The sequence below is a fragment of the Triticum aestivum genome, chromosome 3B, assembly GCF_018294505.1.
Source record: "Triticum aestivum cultivar Chinese Spring chromosome 3B, IWGSC CS RefSeq v2.1, whole genome shotgun sequence".
Classification (NCBI taxonomy): domain Eukaryota; kingdom Viridiplantae; phylum Streptophyta; class Magnoliopsida; order Poales; family Poaceae; genus Triticum; species Triticum aestivum.
The window spans coordinates 44,688,135-44,696,372 of NC_057801.1; positions in this window are offsets into that span (position 1 = coordinate 44,688,135).

Sequence of the window (8,238 nt, forward strand, 5' to 3'; positions counted from 1 at the left end):
TTACTCGTCTGGTGGAACATGTAGCAGTGTCCAGAGAGAATTTCTGTCATCTGAAATGGGGCAAAGCATACTTCTTAAATCCAGAAGAATACTTTTCAAGTGTTGATTCTGTATGTCTCATAGCTTGCAAAAGCTTCAGTTTTTTCTCTGATGTCATAACCCTAATTCTTTTGCAATATGTTCAGGCATTTACTGAAAATCAAACTATCTATGATTTATAATACTTGCCAAAATAACTTGATGCCCCCTATGTGCCTTTGCTGAATCTGTTTTCAAAGTTATCTGACACCATGCTGCATCATCACAAAATATCTTCAATAAAGAACAATGCCTCGCATTGAAAAAGACACGCTACTATTGCTCTTTACTATAATACACATCTTTGTTTACTGTTCCGCGTATAAAATGTATGCAGTGAGATATATAGGATGGATTTTGCATTTGGTCATATCTATGGCTGAACCAAGCCAAGACTTGGTCTAGCCTGAATAATTCTATTACTTATTGAAAGAACAGTAAGTGGTCGGGCCCTTCCCTGGATCCTACGCAAGCAGGAGCTACGTGCATCAGACTGCCCTTTTTATCATCAAAAGAACAGTACCAAGTTCCAACAAATACAAAACTCCTTGGGCTTAGCGGATTCCAAAGTACGCCACCTAAAGAGGAGCGGACAGTCGTACAGAATTAGAAGAGAGATAAAACATATGAGCGCTCAGGGAGCTGCCATACATGTAAATTTAACACAAGACTGGTAAGTTCTCTAAATGCTTATTTTCTAGTACCCGAATTACTTAAACTTATGGACAGTGTGTATGATACCTAAGAAGTGAATAGATGAAAAAGTGTTTATAAGTTCCAAGTAGTTTTGGTGCATGTAGCACACAGGAACTATATCTTCTACATGAATAGTGGATATTAGCAGTATTAGTTCTGTTCATGGAAACTATTCAGTAGGGAAGCATTTCATTCTGTAAAAGCTGTAAAGGGCTATTTAAATTTTGAAACATTGAGTACATGGCATGGTGGAGAGTACTGGTGTACTGGACCATACCAACTTAAGAGCTCCTTAATAATACTATGGTCTGTCATCATATTCCACTTGACTAAAACTCCACTTTTCATTCTTGAACACTCCTTCAGGAACACTTCAAGTATATATCTTCATGGGGACTACCAGAAACTGAAGCACATGGTATCATGCAAGAAGAAACATGCCAACCTTGTCACCCAGTTCTGGATTATGGTCAGGTGGTTAATCTAGGATTCAAATCAAACAACTTTTGTATCCATCAACTCTGAAAGATTTTAAGTGTTATCTGTTGAGCTGCTCTTTTAAATATATTTCACTCAATTTCGGCTGTTGTTTTTCCTTCTAGACAGGGCAGGATGGCAATGGAGGTTTACAATTTATTCAGAAGAATATATTTAAATAATTTTAAACTATCCCATGGTTGAACTCTTGGAAAATGATATAAAGATGGGTCCCATTTGTCTAGTACAACCTGACTTGTTATGTGGGGTTGTGTGGCCATATAGATGGTGAAGTTGCCGTTCCAAAATACCCGCGTTCCAGACCTCTTGCAGTATGGTAGTGCTGTTGAAACAAACAAAACAAATGCCAGATTAGAAGTTTGTACCTCTTACTGACGATGATGGCCAATTGCCTCGCTGTGTGTAATATTTATGGTAACTGTTTATCTCTTGAATGGCAAGAGTTGGAAACTTTTCATGCTGATTGTTTATCTCTTGAATTAATATACTAATGTAATATTGTTCCTAGACTAACGTAGATTGCTATTTTTCTTAAATGGGATATCATTTTTTTGTGTGAATTCCATTCAACAAAGAATATAGAAGGCTTACTACCCAGAGTTTCTTTCGGAAGAAACAAAACAATTGTGCTTGCATGGCGGATGACATAAATCAGACAAATAATCAATGGATAGGGGTGCGTGGAAGTTAGTTATCCACATGCCAGAACCATGAGTTTCGAGATCTTATGTGTTTCAGCTCCAACGTACCACAACTTGTTTGGGACTGAAGGCTTAGTTGTTGTTGTGTCTTATGCACAGTTTTCACACTGGTTTAGGAAAATCACTTGTGTTATCAAGATGAATGCTTATTTATTGAGCAATGACAATGACCACAAAATTATGTATTGATGCATCGAATCCATAGAGAATCGAGTTATGACACACCTAAAATACTAAAAATGCGGTAAGAACTGGATCCAGGGCAGTTCATACAGATTCTCATCTTGTCACTAGTCTGTACATGAAACATGAGCAAATCATTCCAGTGTGCCTCACAACCCTGATATGATGGCATGAGCATCTATAGAAAATTAACAGTCCAGAGTAATATTCACTGGTTGCAGTTAAAGAGTAGTCCAACATACAACATTTGCCATTTCAATATATAAATTAACATGCAAAAGGGGAAAAGGAACTGAGGTCAAAACCTGTTTTGAAAAATCCAGTCCAGCATCTCTGAAGGCTTTTTGCACTTCTAGTAGACCATTCCGGGTTTCAGGTGTACCACCACTCTGTACGTACAAACAAGCATGTGATGCGAACAAGTATCTAATAGCAATGGGAAAGAGAGGCATAATAAGGAAATATAGGACTATATATGTACCTTTGAGATTAGAATTACAAGAGTAAATTTAATTTCCTCCCCTAGTTGAGCAATTTGATGATCAATTCCAGCAGGGTCGGTGTTGTCAATAAATCCTATCTGATATCCAGCAGAAAAATAGGGTAATGCTTATAGTGATTGAAACACACCTAAATACACAGAATGGAAAAATGCAATCAAGGTACATTGCGCAGATTAGAGAACTCAGGACAATACCTTCAATGGGGGGTTATCAGACGCAAGTGCCTCAAAAACAAATTGAGGCCCCAAAGATGATCCTCCAGTCCCTATAGGGAGTATTTGAGTAAACGACCAGCCTGAGATGACGGAGGTTTAATCTGCATTGTTATAGCAAAACTGGCTTTTAAGAGCTTGTAGTGAACTAATGATTAAAAGTGAAGGTATGAAAACCCTGAATAAGCTTAACATAATCGGCACCCATATCTTGTATGATGCACATTCCCTAAACTACAAGCTTGCGTTGTGAGTATTACAATGAGAGAGCATGCTTACACACAAACATACTCAAGACTTCCTCATGGATGGCATATCACAACAACAGAATTGTACAACAAAAACCTGTACGCTCGACTTCTTCTGATAATTTCGGCCCGAATGTTTCCAGGTGCCTTGCTAGACAACTAAAGCTAGCTACCACTGGCACTCTTTCTCTGACTGACTATAAGCAATTGCATTGCCTCAACCCATCCCCAAAATTAAGCTTTTAATCATGGCAGAGATATAAATACACAAGAGTGGCAGGAAGAGCACTAACCTGTTCAGTAGTCAGGGATGACTTTGGTCGGGGAAGCTGCAATTGAAGTGAAGAGCCTGACTTTAGCTTATTGAAACGCTATTCAGTTCAACTACATACTTAATTGAAATGCACAGCCAATGAGCGAGATATTATAACAGTATAATACCTTCATTATGAATAAAAAGATGGTTCTCATTTGCCAAGGTAATCAGACCCCCCATCATTCCATCTCCTAATTAATTCCAATGCCTCATAACCTCGTATATTCTGAAGTGACGATCCAAATACTAAGAATTGGTGTTCCAATAAGTTTTGTGCTAACACGTTTGTACCTAGAACATAAATTTATGTTAAGCTTCACATGTAGCTCAGTTGCGAGGCTCGGTTACGAAGATTGATGCTATCTACTATAGCGAAGAAAAATTAAAGTCCACCGAGTGCATGGTCATTCGTGTACATTGCATCAAACACATGATATGCACATGGCTAAGGAAATCAAAGCCTGAATGGTTTAAAGAAAACAAGTGACACGAAGACTTACACAGGAAAAGAGGTTGCCGCCATTGCCATTATTGGCTCCTTGCCATCACCAAACCTCACTATTCCCCTTAGCACTGGTCGCTCATCAGCACATGGAACACCGATGAAATCTTCTCCAACCAAGATCTTTCGAGTCAAACTTTATTCCTGCAGAACAAAAACCAAACCAACAATTTGTTGAATTGTTTAAATAAGGTACAATGGAATAGAGGATGAGGGGGGGGGGGTCGAACCTCCAAATTGAATCCATGAAAGCTTGCCTGCCCGGGTGCTTGAGCGAGGTTGGATCAGGCGGCGGTGCCACCTACATGGCGTAGGAACAAATCTGGTTCGTGCCTCCGTGGTGTAGCGTCGCGACCGATCTGAGAGTGCAGCCCCTCCTGTTGCATCTTGAGGGTTAAACGTGAGAAGGAGGCGGCTGGGTAAAGACTGTTAAGCATCCAATCGAAGCGCATAGATGGATGCTCGCCTTTCTTTCCGGTGAACCCTAGCCTAGATAGCTTGCTCGCCTTGGGGATGACTGCAGTTGCGAGACGTCAGCAGGTAGGAGGAGCAGGAGGGGCGGCGGCGGGGCAGCGCATGCACAGGGAGGGGTGGCGGCACCGCTGGATAGAGGGAGGAGGAGTGGCGGCGCTGGAGACCGGAGAGGGAGGAGGCGACACTCGAGGCGGAGGGCGTGAGGACGAGAGGGTTTCGCTCCACCACTTTTACATTATTTCTTTTTATCTTTTTTTTCCTGCCCAATCCATGCGATCGACGTGGCACGCACGAGTAGACCGTAGACGCCCTTGCCGCCACCGTTAATGGGTTGTATGTGCAGACAACAGGCAGCCCAGCAGGAAGTGGTGGAAGCATGGTAGGTTGGTCGGGGTGCGGCGACGAAGAGGTCGACAGAGTTGCTGGCGGTGAGGATGGGAGGGGCGGCGTGACGTCAGGGGAGCTCATCTTGCACACCTGCTTCTCCTTGCGGGAGGAAGGGAGAGGGAGAGCAGTTGTGGCTGAGGCCGGATCCAGGCGCAGTAGAAGCGGGCGTGGTTGGAGCAAAGAGATCCGGCCGGCAGCGGCCGCGAGTTCACGCAGCCCCGAGCGCCGATGTGAGAGCCATATAATAAGGTTTTGATTGCCTGTTATGTGATGCAGGTTTGGGGCTTCCAATTTGGCAGCATTGAAATAAGGTGAGTGATAGGCGCCGGCGCGCATGCCAATAGTTTCGGCAGGCAGCGCATGAACCGTCAGATGTGAGTACGGGGCCATTGGATCGGGCAAAAAATAGTTAGCCCTGAGCTTTCTCCTTCGCGCAGATCCGCATCTCGCGCAGCTCCATGGATGTGCGGCGCCACTCTCTGTCGCCTCCGGTCGTAGCACCGTGCCACCCGTCGCTCCAAACTGAAAAGTCATCTTGCTCGACGCCGCGCTCGTCGCCGCCGTCGTGGTTCGCAACACCCCACCACCAGCATCTCGCCGCGTTTGAAGCACTGTGGGAGTTCGTGAATTGATGTAGCAAAAAATTCGCCGGTAGTAGCAAAAAAATGATACGGTTTTAGCAAAAAAACCTTATGCCGTCGTCGCCGGTTGTAGCTCGCCGTGCAGGGGAGTAGCATCGTCGTCTTCTGGGTGTCGTAGATTGCAAGTTCCTCGCAAAACAATCGTAGCATCTGTTGTTGTCGGTTGTAGCCTTCGTTGACCATAGTTCTAGCATTCGTCGTCGCCGGGGGTCGTGATGGTAGCATTCGTCGTCCATGGTTGTAATATTCTTGTTGAAACGTTGTAGCATCTGTTGTCGCCAGTTGCATCCTTCGTCGTTCCATGGTTGTAGCATTTGTCGCCGCCGGCCGTTGGCCCTGGTTGTAAAAAAAATCGTCCTGGTTGTAACATCTGTCAAAAGGGTTGTAGCTCCTAACTGCGCCAGTTGCAACCCTTGTCGTAGTTCCTAGCAGAAAAATGTTTGTTGCAGTTGTAGCAAATTTTAATCGTGGTTGTAATTCTGACGTAGTCCGGTTCCAACAATTTCCGCTATGGTTGTAGATTGACGTCAGTTAGTTCTAGCGTAAGGTGACCGCGTCTCCGACCTCGAGCTAGGTGCACCATCTGGCTTGCTAGTTCGGTGCTCACCCCTGGTCACGCCCGGGCATGGCGTCCTCTACACGAAGCATGCGAACAAGCCCAAAAAACAATAGGAGGTGGTCTGCGCGCAAAAGGGGGAGGCGGGAGAGGGGCTGTAGGTCAAAGGTGGGGCGCGGGGTAAGGGTGCGCGGCTGCGCGAGCTCACGGGGCGGTGTTGGTTTGCCAGGGAGTGAGAAGAAAAAAGAAGGGGATATGAGAGAGGGCGCAACGCGGATACACATTTTCTTCGATCCAACGCGTCACGCGCGTCCGGTGCGCCGGTTCCCTTGAAATAAGGGGCAAGATGCGTTCATTACAACAGACCAATCTGCATGAGACTGATAGCTCCTGGACGAGCGAGGCGAGGAGCAAAAACTCCACACCGCCGCCAACAGACATCGTCTGCGGCCTCCCCTTCCACCGCTTTGGGATTCGTAAATCCACGCGTTAGCTGGTCGATGGGGTATCCTGAGATGAAGCGTACGATCAGGTCGTATAAGATTTTCTTCCACTGCCACTGGCCTCTACCACGGTGGTGGCGGGCCCATATCTGAAGGAGGTGGGGTTTCCTTCACGCGTGCTACAAGAGCTGCAGGTCAGCCTGTGTGGGGAGATACCGACCGGCAAAACATGGTAGCGCGGCGACCCTAGTGGTATTCTCCTGTCCAACTTGCCAATCTTCCAGCAGCCGCTCGTCCTCAATCTGGCAGCCGACCAGTTCCGGACTCCTCCACCGACGGTCCTCACGGATTGGTGCATGGCACTCATGGACCTCTAGATATGATGTGATCCGGTCATGCGCCCCTCGAAACATCAGCCCGTGCTTCTTCGGGTTCACGTTCACAAGCTTCGCCATCGACACCAAGGGCATTAACAGAGGTGTATCTTTTCTCTCGTTAACTTGTCATGTATTTTTTTATGCATAATCGATTATGTACGAATAATGTAAGATGCAAATAGACTAGAAATTACTAACACGAAGGGTCTGTACACAGGCCAACGGAATGACCACAATAGCTTGTGTACAGTGAAGATGTGGTTACTTACATCAATCTGACAGCTACGTCCCTATCCTAGAAGCCTCGCCGTTCTCCTTGGCCTGACTGCTCCTACATAGCAAAAATTATGACTGTGATGGAGGCGTGATGGTAATTAGCAGGACGAAAGCAGAAAGAAAACATTGTGTAAGAAGAGTGTGTGGTGCCTAGGTAGAGACTAGACGTCGGCGCCTTGTCAAGCCCCCGTTGTAATTTTTAGCACTGAGATTTTCATTGAGACATATTATTTTTAGGCCATATTTGAAAAAAAACTACATGCATAAACTTAGGTATATCTATTTGTACACCATTAAAATATATGTTCATCGTTGCAACCGAAGTTGGAGAAGTAACGAAATTAAGATACAAATCTGTATTCAGAAAATTCTACAAAAAGTGAAAGTGACTGATTACTAATTATACGGCTGTACGATAATAAAAATCGGTTGATGACCAACTATCGACTTTTAGTCTGACGTGAAATAGATTGGTCTTATTAATTTTGTTGCACAAGCATTGGGTGCATTTGAAGTGAAATTCTCTTACAAAAATTTACTGAAGTACACAAATCATTGAAACATAGAATCAACATATATATGTGAAGTGTCACACATGTTCAATAAAATTTCAGGGAACAAAAAGGAAAATTTGTGGAATTAATAGTTGCACTGCAGGTAGTGAATATATCTCTAGATCAATGACATGAAAATAACTTGTTGTTGTAGGTTATGTTTTCTTATTTGTACATCACATTCAATGCTTTATTTCCAAAGAAGATCCCATGATTCTAGCAATTCAAAAACACAAAATGACACGTCTATCTATCTATCTATCTATCTATCTATCTGTCTGTCTGTCTGTCTATCTGTTACTAATTAGAGACTTCCATGGAGCTCCCATGCTAATCCACATCCTCTAAAACATTTATCATTTATCTGTGTAATTGATTTATCTTAACCCCATGATTTATGTGCTTTTGGAGTGGAAAAAAGACTCAACTATATGAATACAAACCATGTCATTTTAACTCCACAATTTACGTTAGGAAGTTAATATATAATTTATATGTAGTCATCGGATGAAGCATGAGATGCACTCATATACCACGCATGACTGGTTGCCTCTCCTTCTCCTGTCCTATTTTCCCTCGAGAAAAAAAAAGTC